The sequence below is a fragment of the Mustela nigripes genome, chromosome 12 (genome assembly GCF_022355385.1).
Source record: "Mustela nigripes isolate SB6536 chromosome 12, MUSNIG.SB6536, whole genome shotgun sequence".
Lineage (NCBI taxonomy): Eukaryota > Metazoa > Chordata > Mammalia > Carnivora > Mustelidae > Mustela > Mustela nigripes.
Genome location: NC_081568.1, coordinates 71,755,208 through 71,769,051, shown reverse-complemented (window position 1 = coordinate 71,769,051; position 13,844 = coordinate 71,755,208). Strand labels below are relative to the sequence as shown.

At 50.2% G+C, this 13,844-nt stretch overlaps 1 long non-coding RNA gene across 1 annotated transcript; it reads left to right on the top strand.

The window, feature by feature from the left end:
• Positions 1 to 273: 273 nt before the first annotated feature.
• On the top strand, positions 274 to 12,513 carry LOC132027872 (uncharacterized). The gene is made up of 3 exons (XR_009407233.1): positions 274 to 362; positions 10,056 to 10,181; positions 12,362 to 12,513. It is a non-coding gene; the product is annotated as an uncharacterized LOC132027872 (long non-coding RNA).
• Positions 12,514 to 13,844: the final 1,331 nt, after the last annotated feature.

Below are 13,844 nucleotides of genomic sequence, written 5' to 3'. Positions count from 1 at the left end.
GGTTTGGGCAAACCTTCGTTGTGAGTCCCTGCAGCCTCCAGGGTACCCCTGGGGGAAGCTCTGCGGAGGAAGCTGGGAGCCCACTGCTCTTGGTCCTGGCCTCCCCCCACAGAGCGAGGCCAGCTGGAGACAACGGAGTCTGGGCAAACCCCCACAGCCTGCGGGAGGCTGGCGCCACAGCCTAGCTCAAGGGAGTGAGGACTCTGGGCTCCCCCAGGCATTGCTTGTTGCAAATCGAGAGGCAGTGCAGCCAAGCAGGCCAGGAGGTAGGCTGCCGTGACGACGCACGAACCAAAGAGACATACCACCACACGGATGGATCTGAAACACGTGGTGTTGATCGAAAGAAGCTGAAAGAATAGGTATGATCGATTCCCTTCACATCAAGTTCCAAACCAGGCGATACTCCTCTACGGTGTTAGAGGAGGTAAGCTCAGGAGGCAAAACTCGAGCTGGAAGGGATTGCCCTCAAAGCTGGGATAGAGTGGTGACCTGTGGTGAGGAGAGAGGGGGAGCGGTGAGACAGGGAGGGGGCAAGAGACATGCAGACCACCTTCTACTTCTTGGTCCTAGACGTGCTCTGGCAGTGCTCACTCCAATTCCTCATGCTATACATTTATGCTTTATGTCTTTTTCTGATGACTTAGGCTATTTCTTATAATACAAAAGGGTAAAAAAGCAAAAGCAGGAGCAAATGAAATGACCGAGTCAGACTGATTACCACTTCTCTCCAATGCACTTTCCTTCAAAGGCCCCCATGCTCGTGGTCAGTCCCCGCCCAGGTGTCCCACCCAGACTGGCTCAAGCCCAAGCTTTCTTTGGTGCCAATAGGGTCACAGGCCACAGGGGCCTCCCTAACCCCCAGAGAGCCTGGAGGCTCAGGAGTTGTGGGGCCCCTTTCTGTGTGGTCCCTGCCCCATTCTGGAACTGCCTGTGGGCTGAGGAGATGGGCCAGAGGACCTCTGTGGATGGCCCTGGAGTAGCCTCTGGCAGCAGGCCTATCCTGCTGGTACCCGTGCTCTGGGGAGGCCCTGGAGTACCTCTGCTGTGAACGAGGGACCTAACTATAGAGCGCGCATGCTGTTGCAAAACAAATCTCTGATCTTCAAAGTTCTGTTCGCTCTGTTGATTTTCTTCAAGGAGCACTATTGATAGATGAAGGCAGGTATTGCCTTTCAAAGGTAAAAGGAATCCCTCAGTGTTGATGTTTAAGAAACCATGCAAGAAAATGAATAGTATGTATTGAGGGGGTGCTGTGGAGGGTGGTTCCTAGGAGGGAGGGGTCTGGGCTCTGGGGGCCAGTTCTGCACCTCGTTCCTTGTTTCTGGGGGCAGATAACTCTCCCCCAGGTGCCCAGGCCTCCCCGCTGGTCCCCGGACCTTTCAGGTGAGAAACTTTCCATTGTTGCCTTATCTTGTGGCAGTCTGCCTCGCCTTCTTGCAGCGACCACAGGTGTGCGCAGATCTGAGGCCCTGATCTGTTCCACTCTCTCTGTGCCAAGCAGAGTCGGGGACGCGAACCCCAGCATGAAACGGCGCCCACAACCGCAAGGCCGGGTGTGCGCCCTCTGAAACTGGAGGTAAAGACAATTACCGGCAATTTCCATAGCATGGTTTGTGTTTTGTTCAAAGGCCAGGGAGGCATTCTCAGCAGCAGGCCCAAAATATATAGTATTCCCACCGCACACCGCCCTCATGAATGTGCGATAAAAGCTGTGGTCGCTTTGTCCCGGCTCTTCCTTTTAACAGTCAAACCTTCAAGTTTGATGGTGAAACTGCTTTTTTTTCTTCCTCAAATGTTCTTTGATGGCTCAGATAACGCTCCATGATAAGGAGCTGCCTTCAAAACCGCTCACTGTACCTCATGCTCACCATTAGGACGCGCGTCACAAGGGAAAATCAGGGGCCTGAACTTATGAGAAGTGGGATATGAAGGTGCTGAGTCTATGACTTCTCCTCTATGCTGCCTGTACTGGAGATGATGCAGAAAGGAAGAAAGAAGGAAAGGAAAGGAAGAGAAGAAAAGAATCAGACCCTGATCAGAAGGGGATTTTATGAGAGGAGAGATGGGGGCAAGTCCTAGAAAGAGTTGTATCCTCTCCACAAAAGTTGCCAAGAATCTGTGCATTCATGCCCATCAATTTTTTTAAGTTGCAAAGATTCCGTGAGGCTGCTGTTGAGTGGCTCAGGGATTTGGGGAACATCTGCGCTCTCCTGGGGAGGTCCTGGGGACCGGGTTCATCAGCCATGGCATCTCCTGCCAGTTGATTTGACCTCTTCTGATAGTTCATCAATACTGGGAATCTACCAAGGGCTGCCAACACCGGGAGTCATTACAGCACAATAGAAACAGACCCTTGGGTTGTGTCAGCGTTGGTTGGTTTTTCAAAGCAATTTCATGTCCCTTATCTCCTCTCCCATCCCACGGAGATGGTTGATATCAGTATGAGGGACAAGGCAAGCCCCTGTAAGTGTAGCACTATGCCCATTTTACAGAGGAAGTAAGTGTAATGAGGACAATGACTGCAGAAAATACCCCAAGGCCAAGGGAAGGGATTTCCAGCGGAGGTCCCATAATTGTGTCTGCAGAGACCAGGCATTTTCAAAGACCTCTAAACTTTGCATGGATTTGGTGGCTCCTCAAGTCTGTTAGGAGGGACCGTCTTGGCTTCCAACTTCATTTTTAGGCTTACCTTGTGCCTAGGGACCCCCAGAAACCACAGAGACCCCCTGGCCTGTGAGACAGAGAGATTCAACCTGGCTTGACTCAAACTGAGGCTTGAATCTGGCTTACCAGCTGTGTGACTTTAGGTGAGTTACTTTCCCTCTCTGGGCCTCACTTTCTTGGTCGGGAAAGCACAGGTGTCCCAGGAAGAACTGTCCAGTGTCCTTGCCTGGCATGGCAGTTGATGTGATTCTGCGAGCTGCCCTGGATTTGCATAAGCAGAACATCTTATCGGCCTCAAGGCACTTTCGTATACTTTCAGCATCTCATTTGATCTCAGCCACAGCTCTGTGTGGTGGGCAGGAGGGCATGCCGTATTTTCATGTCACCATTTGAGAGATGGGGAAGTTGAGGTGCAGAAAGATTAAGCAGCTAGCCATGGGTAGTCTGGCAAGCTGGTGGCTGGCCAGGACCTGAGTGGACGTGTGGGCATTTCTGGACTGTCTCGCAGGCAGCGCTTCGGGAAGGGATCCCTAGAGGTACTGAGATCCTGGCTAGGGCTTCTGGATCCGGGTTAGAGTGTCTGGCCCCCTGAGCCTCCTTGCCGGGCCCTCAGCCACACACACAACACCTGGCTGCATTTCAGGAGATGCTCTCTGAGGCAGCTGTAAAGGTCTTTCCAAGGTGGAGGCAGAGGAATCATGGCTCCTGCTGACTCTTCCCACCTCAGTCCCTTTCCAGTGGGTCCACACGCACTGCCTTGGAGCACACAGGTTTCACCTCTGGGGATTTCCCTATTCCTCTATCCAGTTGAATTCCTAGCCATCTTCTTCTTCTTCTTCTTTTTTAATTTATTAGACAGAGAAAGAGACAGCAAGAGAGGGAACACAAGCAGGGACAGTGGGAGAGAGAGAAGCAGGCTTCCTGCTGAGCAAGGGGCCTGATGAAGGGTTCAATCCCAGGACCCTGGGATCATGACCTGAACTGAAGGCAGATGCTTAACCACTGAGCCATTCAGGTGCCCCATTTCTAGCTATCCTTAAAGCCCACACCAAAGAGCCCTCTTTTTATTTTTTTTTTCTTAATATTTTATTTATTTATTTGACAGACAGAGATCACAGTGGGCAGGGAGGCAGGCAGGGGGTGGGGGGGTAGCAGGCTCCCCACTGAGCAGAGAGCCCGATTCGGGGCTCTATCACAGGACCCTGAGATCATGACCCGAGCTGAAGGCAGAGACTTTAACCCACTGAGCCACCCAGGTGCCCCAAAGAGCCCTCTTTTGAGCCAAGCACTCTACCTCCATTTCTTATTTAATCTTGTTTATTGATTTGTAAAAGGAATAAAAATATTCACCATCATATCATTAATCCCTCATTTCGTGGGGTGGGGAGCGGGTACCGAGATTCAGAAGGTTAAGCCACATGTATGCCTGAGGTCAGAGAGCTGGTAAGGGCTGGAAGCAAGAATTGAACTTTACGACCTAAAACCCCCTGCCAGGACCCTTAGGCACCATACAGCAACGGTTTTACCCTATTCACAAACCACTTGGGAACCACTGCTGCTCCTTCTGAGCGCTTCCGGCCTCTGCAGAGTGTGGATTCCATGGGTCTCTCTTGACTGCCTCTCTGGGCCCAGAGTCCCACAGGTCACAGGCTGCATCCTGTTCAGCACCTTCCACTCTACACACCTCTGTGGCAGGTGGTTGCTCTTGGCAACCCCTTGCCCGCTGAAGGCTCAGGTAGTGGAGAACTGCTGTGCAGCGAGATTCCAAGACCAGCTGGGGCCTACACTCGTGGGCGCTGCTTCTCCTTCCAGTGGGTCCCACAGAGCCAGACCACTGAATGTTCCAGGGCTCTGGGGCGGTCCAATACTTAGAGCATAGTAGTGTATTGGATGACCCGTTTCGTTTTTCTCACACTGACCATACATTTGGTCTGGACTCTCCTAACTGGGAAGAATAATGTATTGTTTAAAAGCCCGGGGTTAGGGTTAGACACTCTGTCCCCCATCCACTGTGTCTCCCAGGACAAGTGACTTCATGTATTTCATAAATCTTGGACTCCATCTATCATTAGGTGTACCATATTTTATGTCCCGCCAAGGAAGAAAAATTGCTCTCTGCCAGTTAAACTATATAGTAAGCCATCAATTGTAAGATGTGTCTCCGTTTCTGAGATGTTAAGATTTGTAAAGGCACTTCACAAAAGAAAATATACAAATGGGGCACCTGGGTGGCTCAGGGGATTAAACCTCTGCCTTCAGCTCAGGTCATAGTCTCAGGGTCCTGGGGTCGAACCCTGCATCGGGCTCTCTGCTCAGCGGGGAGCCTGTTACTCTTCCTCTCTCTGCCTGCTGCTCTGCCTGCTTGAGATCTCTCTCTCTCTCTCTCAAATAAATAAAATCTTAAAAAAAAAGAAAATATACAAATGGCTGATAAGCACATGAAAATATGCTCAGCATCATTAGTCACCAGGGAAATGCAAATCTATAACCACAGTGAGATACCACTACCATATCCAACAGAACTGAAAAACACACACACACCCCCAAAACTGACCATACTGGGTATTGGTGAGGATGTGAATCTATTGTACTGTTAATGGGACTGTAAAACCACTTTTAGAAGAGAAATGAAAGAGAAATGAAAACATATGCACAGAATAACATTCTCAAATGCTTAGAACAATTTATTTTATAATAGCTAGAAACTGGAAACAACCCAAATGTCTACCAGTAAGTAACGGGGTAAATTGTGGTATATCCGTATCATGGACTCCTACTCAGCAATATGAAGAGGAGTGAACTGTTGATACAGGCAACACAGGCAACAACATGGGTAGATTTCACAACAATTCTGTTGAATGAGAAAACCCAGACAAAAGAGGGTGCATATATCGTATGACTAGATTTATATAAAACTGTAGAAGTGGTGCCTGGGTGGCTCAGTCAGTTAAGCATCTGACTTTGGCTCAGGTCATGATCTCAGGGTCCTGGGATCGAGCTCCACGTCAGAAGCCTCTTAGAAGGGAGCCTGCTTCTCTCTCTCCCTCTGTTCTACCCTCCCCTGCTCCCGCTTGTGCTCTCTCACTCTCCCAAATAAGCAAATAAAATCTCTAAAAATTAAAAAAAAAAAAAAAAAAAACCTGTGGAAAATATAAAGGAGTCTCTATTGTCAGCAAGCAGGTGAGGTGGCCAGAGCTGGAGGTGGAAGGAGGAAGGAGTGGATTACAAAAAGGTGCAGGAAACTTGAGCAAGATGGGAACGTTTGTTACGTTGCTTGTGGTAATGACTGCATGAGTGTAATCATGTCAGAATTTAATTATATACTTTAATTATGTATAGCTTAGTATACTTTAGTTACACCTCAGTAACATTAAAAAAAATGTACGTTTTAGAACAAAAAGATTTTCCTTGTCTGTGACGCAGGAACGTTGTGAGGCTCGAACGTGATAAGGGACTCATCCAGTGTCTGGGACTTTACCTCTGTAGCTGGCTTGAGGTTTTTATTCCCATATGGGTTCCCTTTCCAGACAGACGCCTGGGGATGGGAGAGGCCAAGGACCCTTCCCCAGATCCCACAGGGCCAGCATTCCTGGTCCAGAGTAGATCCTGAGCCCCCTGTGGCCTCTTGCAAAGGTCCAACCTCAAGTGGGGTAAAAGGTGACGATTCCAGCCTCCAGGGGCCTGGGAATTGTCTGGCTGCAGGAGCCAAGGGCACTGGGGACCCAGATGTGAGAAGCTCTTAGCATTTGACACTGGGTCCTTGCGGAGGACATGCGATTGCAGCCGGCAGTGCACGCTGATTGCCTCCCTTGTGGCCTGCCCGTGTGGATGCAGCACTCCTTCCACAGGCCTGCCACGGGCCCCAGGTCTCCTGCAAGTGGGTGATTCAAAGCTGCTCTTCACAGCGAGTGTGAGAAGCCCCCACCGCAGACCGCCTTCGGAGCCGGCCAAGATTCGACATTACTCACAACTTCCAGTACCTACCCGAGTTCAAACAGGAAGCCTGGTTTTTCCTCTCGTGTCAACAACAGCCTTTATTTCTCTCTTTCTGTCTGGCCTCTGGGCTCTCTTGTGGAGTGGGTTTCTTGGGGTGAAAGTCTGGGGTGTCAGTGGTCTGGGAGGCCCAGCAGCGGATGCCTTGGCCAGCGCCTCCTCACCTGGGAAAGCCTGGGATAAAAACGATGTATGGCTTTGTCAATCTATGTCAATCTTTGTCAGTCTTTGTCAATCTATGTCAATCTTTGTCAATCTTTGTCAATCTTTTTCAATCTTTGTCATCTATGGCTTTGTCAACAAAGGGAACATCTAGCCAGGCACACAGTGGGCCTTCCGTATATGTTTGTTCAGCAGATCTAGATCGAGATGGAAGAGGTTCCCAAGCCAGTGCAGCTCCTCCTAGGTTCTTGGCTCAGCAAATACGACCTCCACCTGCTCATCTGGGCCAGACACATTCGAGGCATTTTTTCTGGCTTCCTACTCCCTCATTTCCCACCCTGGGTGGACCCCAAGTCCACCTGTCCTTCTTCCTTGGTGTGTCCAAAGTCTGTCTCCTCCTCTTCACCTTCTTTGTGACAGTTGGAATGCAGACCCCTGGCCCCCTTCACCGGATGTTGTCACTCTCTTCTCTGTCTTACCTGGCCCCATTCCAGCCACAGACCACACAGCAGCCAGAGCCGTCCTTCCTAGATGCTTGAAGGACCACATCACAGATGGACTTTCTTTGCTGACTATCATAACCTTGCATGCACTGTGTGGTAAATCTAAAGTCCTCACTGTGGCCTGTAGGGCCTGGGGGGGCCTCCCATCTCTCCCAGCTCATCTCTGCTCCCTGAGTGATCTCTCTGTGTTGAGGACATGCTGCCATTTCAAATGGGGATCCCTAAGCAAGCCCTAAGCTACCTGGCCCCCTGGGCTTTGCATGATGCTGAGTAGACCCCTGCCTGCCCTGGACATTCCACCGCAAAAGCTCTTAGCCCTCAGCCAAATGCCCTCCTTCATTTTCCTATTCCGTGTCGCCTTTCCTGAAGGAGAGCCAGTTGATTTCCCTTTTATGCATGTGTGTACAGGTTGGTTCTGCATGAACCACCCATGTAGATCTCCAGCCTCTGAGGCCAGGGCTCCGTTTGAGTTCTGTGTCTACAGGCCAGCCCAGACCTGTCTCGTCAAGGAGGGTGGAGCACAGACCAGGGGCTTGGCAGCTGTGTGTCGGACAGCCTTCTCTGTGCCCTTCACATCCTCAGGGAATCGAAGGTCTGGAAACAGCTGGCATGAGACAGCAACTCCCCACCTCTGCCTACTCCCCAGGTTCCCTGATGCAGCTTGCTTCATAAGGAACACGACCTGTGGCACTGATAATTAGGGGAAAAAGCCAAAGGAGAAGGGTCTCTTTCCAGGGGTGTTCCTGTAGATACTGAATGTCTTTTATGTCCTTCTCCAGCTTTAGCTGGACATCTAACATGTGGCCAAGGCTGGAACACTCAGATAACGCATATTCCATTTTTCCCAAACTCTGAAGAAAGTATTTCTGAAGGGGCACCTGGGTGGCTCAGAGGTTAAGCCTCTGCCTTCAGCTCAGGTCATGATCTCAGGGTCCTGGGATAAAGCCCCGCATCAGGCTCTCCATTCGGCGGGAGGCCTGCTTCCCCCCACCTCTGCCTGCCTGCTCTGCTATCTCTCTCTCTTTCTCTCTGTGTCAAATAAATAAATAAAATCTTAAAAATAAATGAATAAATACATAAATAAATAAATTCTGGAGCAGCCTGGAGAAACAGCCCACCCCACCACCCCGGTTGGATAGGTGCTGGGAAGGCAAAAGGAAGGCCTTACTCTTCTCTGTGCCTCAGTTTTCTCCTCTGTAGAATGGAGGAGTACTTGCTTCTTAGGGTTTTGTGTGCATTAAATGTGTGACTATGTGTAAAGCTCTTAACCAGACTTGGATGCACACACAGTAAGGGTGTTTGTTAGTGCTTGTTAGTGTTAGTAAGTGCTATTTGTTATGCTATATGTTAGTCTTGATGATAATGGTGATGATGCTGCTGATGATGAAGAAGGTCCATGGGTGCTCCAGCGTGATGGGAATATATGTCACAGTGTGGGGAGACAGGGCAGGGGGCTGTGGCATAGATCTCTCTCTTGTGAGGAATAAGCCCTGTGAGTGCCGAGGTTACATCTGGCACACAATAGATGCTCAGGAAGGGTTTATTGAAAGGATTTAGAGTTTTTGATATTTTGGACCAGGCTGAGGTTTTCCTCCTATCCCAGGGAAAGAAAGCTTTGCTAGGCCAGTGGGAGAGTAAGGAGGTTTAAGGGTGAATGTTTGATCTCTTAAAAGAAGAAACACTTCAGTACACCTGTGTGGCTCAGTCGATTAAGCATCCAAGTCTTGATTTTTGCTCAGGTTATGCTCTCAGGGTCGTGGGCTCGAGCTCTGTGCTGGGCTCTGGGCTCTCTCAGCAGGGAGTCTGCTGGAGATTCTCTCTCTCTCTCTTTCTTTCCCTCTGCCCCTCCCCCTGCTCATGCTTACATGTGGACTTGCTCTCTCTTTTTCTCTCAAATAATAAGTAAATCTTAATTAAAAAAAAAAAGAAGAAGAAGAAACACTTTAAGTGCTTTCTTACAAGGGTAGTGCTAATTAGTAGTAATTATTATTTGGCCATTAAGTCAGACCTTCCCCCAGAATTGTTAGGTACCCATATAATCCCCAATTGTGCTGAGTGAGGAAACTGACATTTCTTTAAGACAACCTGATTCTCTTATTGTCTTTCCTGCCTCTCACTTCTTCAGCCTCTTGTACCTAATGGCCTTGTGTCCTTGGATAAGATGACACCCCTAGGGGCCCAGGGCTCAGGGTCCAGTAGGCAAGATGGGGAGAGGGACAAAACACAAATATTAGACACACATAAACATATCATTTGAACATGTGGAACATATGAAGGAGATATCCAAGGCTAGAATGAGAGCTGGGGCACCTGGCTGGCTCAGTCAGTAGAGCATGTGACTCTTGAGCTCAGGGTCAGATCAAGCCCCATAATGGGCAGAGAGCTCACACACACACACACACACACACACACAAAGACTAAAATGAGGGCTGACCTCAGCAGGAAATGACCTGGTCTGGGGCACTCAGGAAGGACTTCCCAAGAAGTGACAGTTCAACAGAGATCTGAAGCCAGCATTGCAGTTATCTTGGTAAATGGGCGCTTGGGGAGAGAGCACTGCAGGCCAAGGGCACAGTGTGGGAAAGGTCCTGAGGTCTATTGAAAGGACAGAAGGCTGGAGGACTTGCAGCACTGAGCAGGTTTACAGATGGGCTGGGGGGCAAGGACCTGGGTCCAGGCTCTGGGGACAGTCACCATGACACCCATGACTGTTCTGTTTGCTCTGTCTAGGTCTGCATGGAAAACAAGCCTTCCTGGTGGATGTTTTCACAGCTTATGTGAGGATTACCAAATACCAGATCTCTGCTTACCTGCCTGGAGCTCCCTCTAACAGCACATGATTCCTTGCAGGGTGGGGTAAGCGTCCTTCTTCCCTAGTTTCTTTTTAGACTCCAAGTGCTCTTCAGAAAGGGGAACCAAATGTCCTCCCACTGCTGAGTGATTGGGATGGGTTTGAGAGAACCAAGAGAGGAAGGCTTAAGGCTGCTACAAACACCTTAGAGGTGAGATTGACTTGGCCTGACCAGCAGCCCCTCAGGCAACAAAAGCTCCTGTGTTCCACTCTGACTACTCAGCCCTTCTCTCTTCTTGGGATGACCTGGCATTCATGAGCTGGGGCCAGAACTATGGCACCTGACTCCCACCCTGGCTCTGTGCTCGATACCAGGTTGTGAGCCCCCCCCCCATCACCCACTGGAATGCTTGCTGCTTGGCTTGACTTCCTTTTTCTAAGTAGATTTAATTTCAAGTTAAAAAAAAATTTTTTTTTCTTAAAGTTAGCTCTCTGCTCATCCTGGGGCTTGAACTCAGGACCCTGAGATCAAGAGTCACATGCTTTGCCAGCTGAGCCAACCAGCTGCCCCTCAAAGTTTTTATTCATTCTTTAAAATTGACTTCTGATGATGTAAATCATGCAGACAATGGGGGAAAAACATGGTTAAAGCTAAATCTCTCCCATCCCAGGACCCTACCTGGGGGTTTTCTTCTGGGTGGGTCTTCTTCCAGTCTGTTCAATACATTTTCATTTCATTTATATGTGTACAGATAAAAGAATAGATTGTTCTGTGAACTTTAGAAAAAAAAACACATAAATCTGAGTTATGTGTATTATTTAGCAACTTCCTTTATTCCTTTATCACTTAACAGTACATCTTGAAGATCTGTATCATTGCACATCAATGTATGTAAACCGGCCCTATTCTTTTATAACCACAGCTTAGTATTCCCAAGTGTGTATTCCCATAGGTTACTTGACTATTTTGTGACTGATGAATATTCCTTCACACTGTTTCCAGATTATTACCATCACAAGCAGTACTGTAGCAAACATCCTTGTATGTGCCTCTAAGCCTAGCTCTGCTTAAGGAGAGCTGGCTTGTTTGGTAATGAGATGTCTGTCAGAGGAGGCATTCAAGTAAAAGGTGAAATAATATGCCCTCTTCTTCTCAGAACAGTGATGCTTATAATTTCTTATACATGAGAATCACCTGGAAAGCTTTTTTTTTTCCCCCAAAGATTTTATTTATTTGACAGAGAGTGAAAGAGACAGCAAGAGAGGGAACTCAAGCAGGAGTGGGAGAGGGAGAAGCAGGCTTTAAAAGATTCCACTTGCTGGTCCAGACCCCTGGTATTTATGGTTTAGGAGCTCTGGGCTAGGCTTGAGAACATGCATTTCTAACTGGTTTCCAGGTGAGACTGCTGGGTCAGGGAACTTATTTTGAGAATTACCACGTTCAGGGGGTTGGCTACTCTGCTTTCACTTGCTTAGAGTCATATCACCCTTGGGAGAAAATGTTCAAGGAGAATGCACCCAGGCTTCTCACTCTATTGAGGAGTGAATGTTCTAATTGGCATCCCTGTGGGAGGCAGGGCTCTTCAGGGTACTGGTAGTGGGTCCAGAGGTCTGGCTAGCAAGCAAGGCTGTCCCTGAAGGTGTTCTGGCTGGGTCTGGAAGCCCAGAGCCTCTTATCCCTAGACCCAGCAGACCAGCCCTTTCTGGGCACCAAGCCTTTCTGAACCCACCTCTAGCTCACCCCATTCTTCCCTCTGGACCCTAATGAAAGGCTGAGGCTGGTAGGGAAGGGCTCTGGGGTTTTTATAACAGAAAGGACAGGACACTACATCTCCAGAGAGGGTCTTCTAAAGGTCTTGAGGTTTTAGGACCCTAAGGCGCTCTTAGTTTCCTGTTGCATTACAGGAGTTCATGCTGGGTTTGGGAGGTGGGGAGGAACATCACTGGTGGGGCAGGGTGGGGGGGCAGCTGTTGGAGGAACCTGGAGTCTGGACCCTTGGAAGTAACAACATCCCTCTTTCCTGGTGGCTTTGAGAGGGACACTTCTGTCCCGGAGGATGGTCAGTTTGCAGGCTGAGGGTCAGAATACAGACTCCATTTAGCCAGTGCCTCTGCCCAGAGCTGAGTTGGACACCCTGCCACTCACCAGGCTCCTTGTCTTTTGACCCCTGGGGTGTTATTTGACCCCTGCAACCTTGATCATCAGAAAGAAGCTTCCTCTGGACTGTTGGCTTCTTTGTTACAGTTACCAGAAGGCAGGATGTAAGAAGTCTCAACGACCATGCCACAAATCTGGTGGGAGCCAAGGGAAGCTCCTTGGGAGCTCAGGAGAGCTGCTCCAGGCCCCTCTGTGGTGGAGGCAAAGTTTGGATCCAATTCTCATCCAGGGCAGAAATGTCTGAGGTAGGCTTCGTACCTGTGTGCCTCTCTCTCTTGGGTTATATGTAAATTTTGAATGTCTTCTTTGAGTTGTTCATAGTTGCCATCCCAGTGCTGAGCACAGACTAAGTGCCCAACAGATGGTTGAATACGTGAATAATGAACTTAAATACTTAGAAGGTGTCTGCAAGATGGACTCAGGCTGCTCACTCCCTGCAGATGAGGGCTAGACCCCAGGGCCCGCTCTTTAGCTATTGGAGATGCCCTTTTCTGCACGCTGCAGCTTATGGGGGTCACAGATCCCCCCTTCCCCCCAAACTTCATACAATCTCAGATGTGCAAGCAGCCCTCCCCAAGGCTCTGCTGCTTATGGGGGGGGGGGTCCCTGGTACACCCCTTACCTCGGGGAGTGTGGAGAGGGGGCACTGGTTTCTCTCCTCTCAAGGTGGGGGGCGGGGTGGGGTGGGGTAGGGTAGGGTGAGGGGAGGGGAGTGGATCTGGAGAGGGAGCCCAGATGGAACTCCAGGCTAGGCTATGCTCTGTCCAGTATCCCATTACCCACCGGCCTTAGCTTGCTAACTCTGCAGTAATACTGGAACTGGGGGGTAGGGAGGGAGAGAATTGTAATCCTTTCAGACTCAAATCTTAACTTCTCGTTTCTTTCATGATACCCACTCCTAACCCAAAAAGCGAAAGCCGAGGTTGGGGGAATTCTGCACGGTGGAAAAGCTCAGGGTGTTACTTTTGTTCTGGCTCTGGCTGGTCTTTTGCAGCTCTCTCGTCTTAGATCCGTGGTGCCTCCGACCGAGGGCGCCTAGAGTCTGCAGGTCAGGTTCCTAAGTGGGGCTGAGTCGCGGCCTCGGAGGGTGCCCCCCCGAAGCTGGGTGAGGAGGAGGTCCCCACCTGCACAGCCTCTGCACTGTTGGCCTTGTGTGCCCCTGGCCTGCTCGGTGGGGAAGGGGCAGCCTTAGGAGGCTTCCCTTTGTGGGCCTCCAAGCCCGGCCCCTTCCTCTGCCCGCCCCAAACCGAGTGCTTTGAAGTGGCCGCACTCGCAGGCCCCCTCCCCAGCGCGGCGCCGCCCCCGCTGCGCCAGCACCTTGGCAGTGGCCGAGCGCTTTGCATGGAAATGGGCCCCTGGCACCCGCTGGGCACTCTTTGTAAATTCATCCCGGGGAGGCCCAGTCGTGGGGCCGCTCCAGGGGGATCCGCCTGACGGGTCCAAGAGCCGAGGTACTTAGGGTTAGCCCCTCAAGCCTTTTTCGAGGTTGAATACCTCCTCCCTTAGGGCCTTAGGGCGGGACTGTCGGAGCCCTCCCACCGGTTCCTCTGGAGGAAATAGGGCGGGCTGC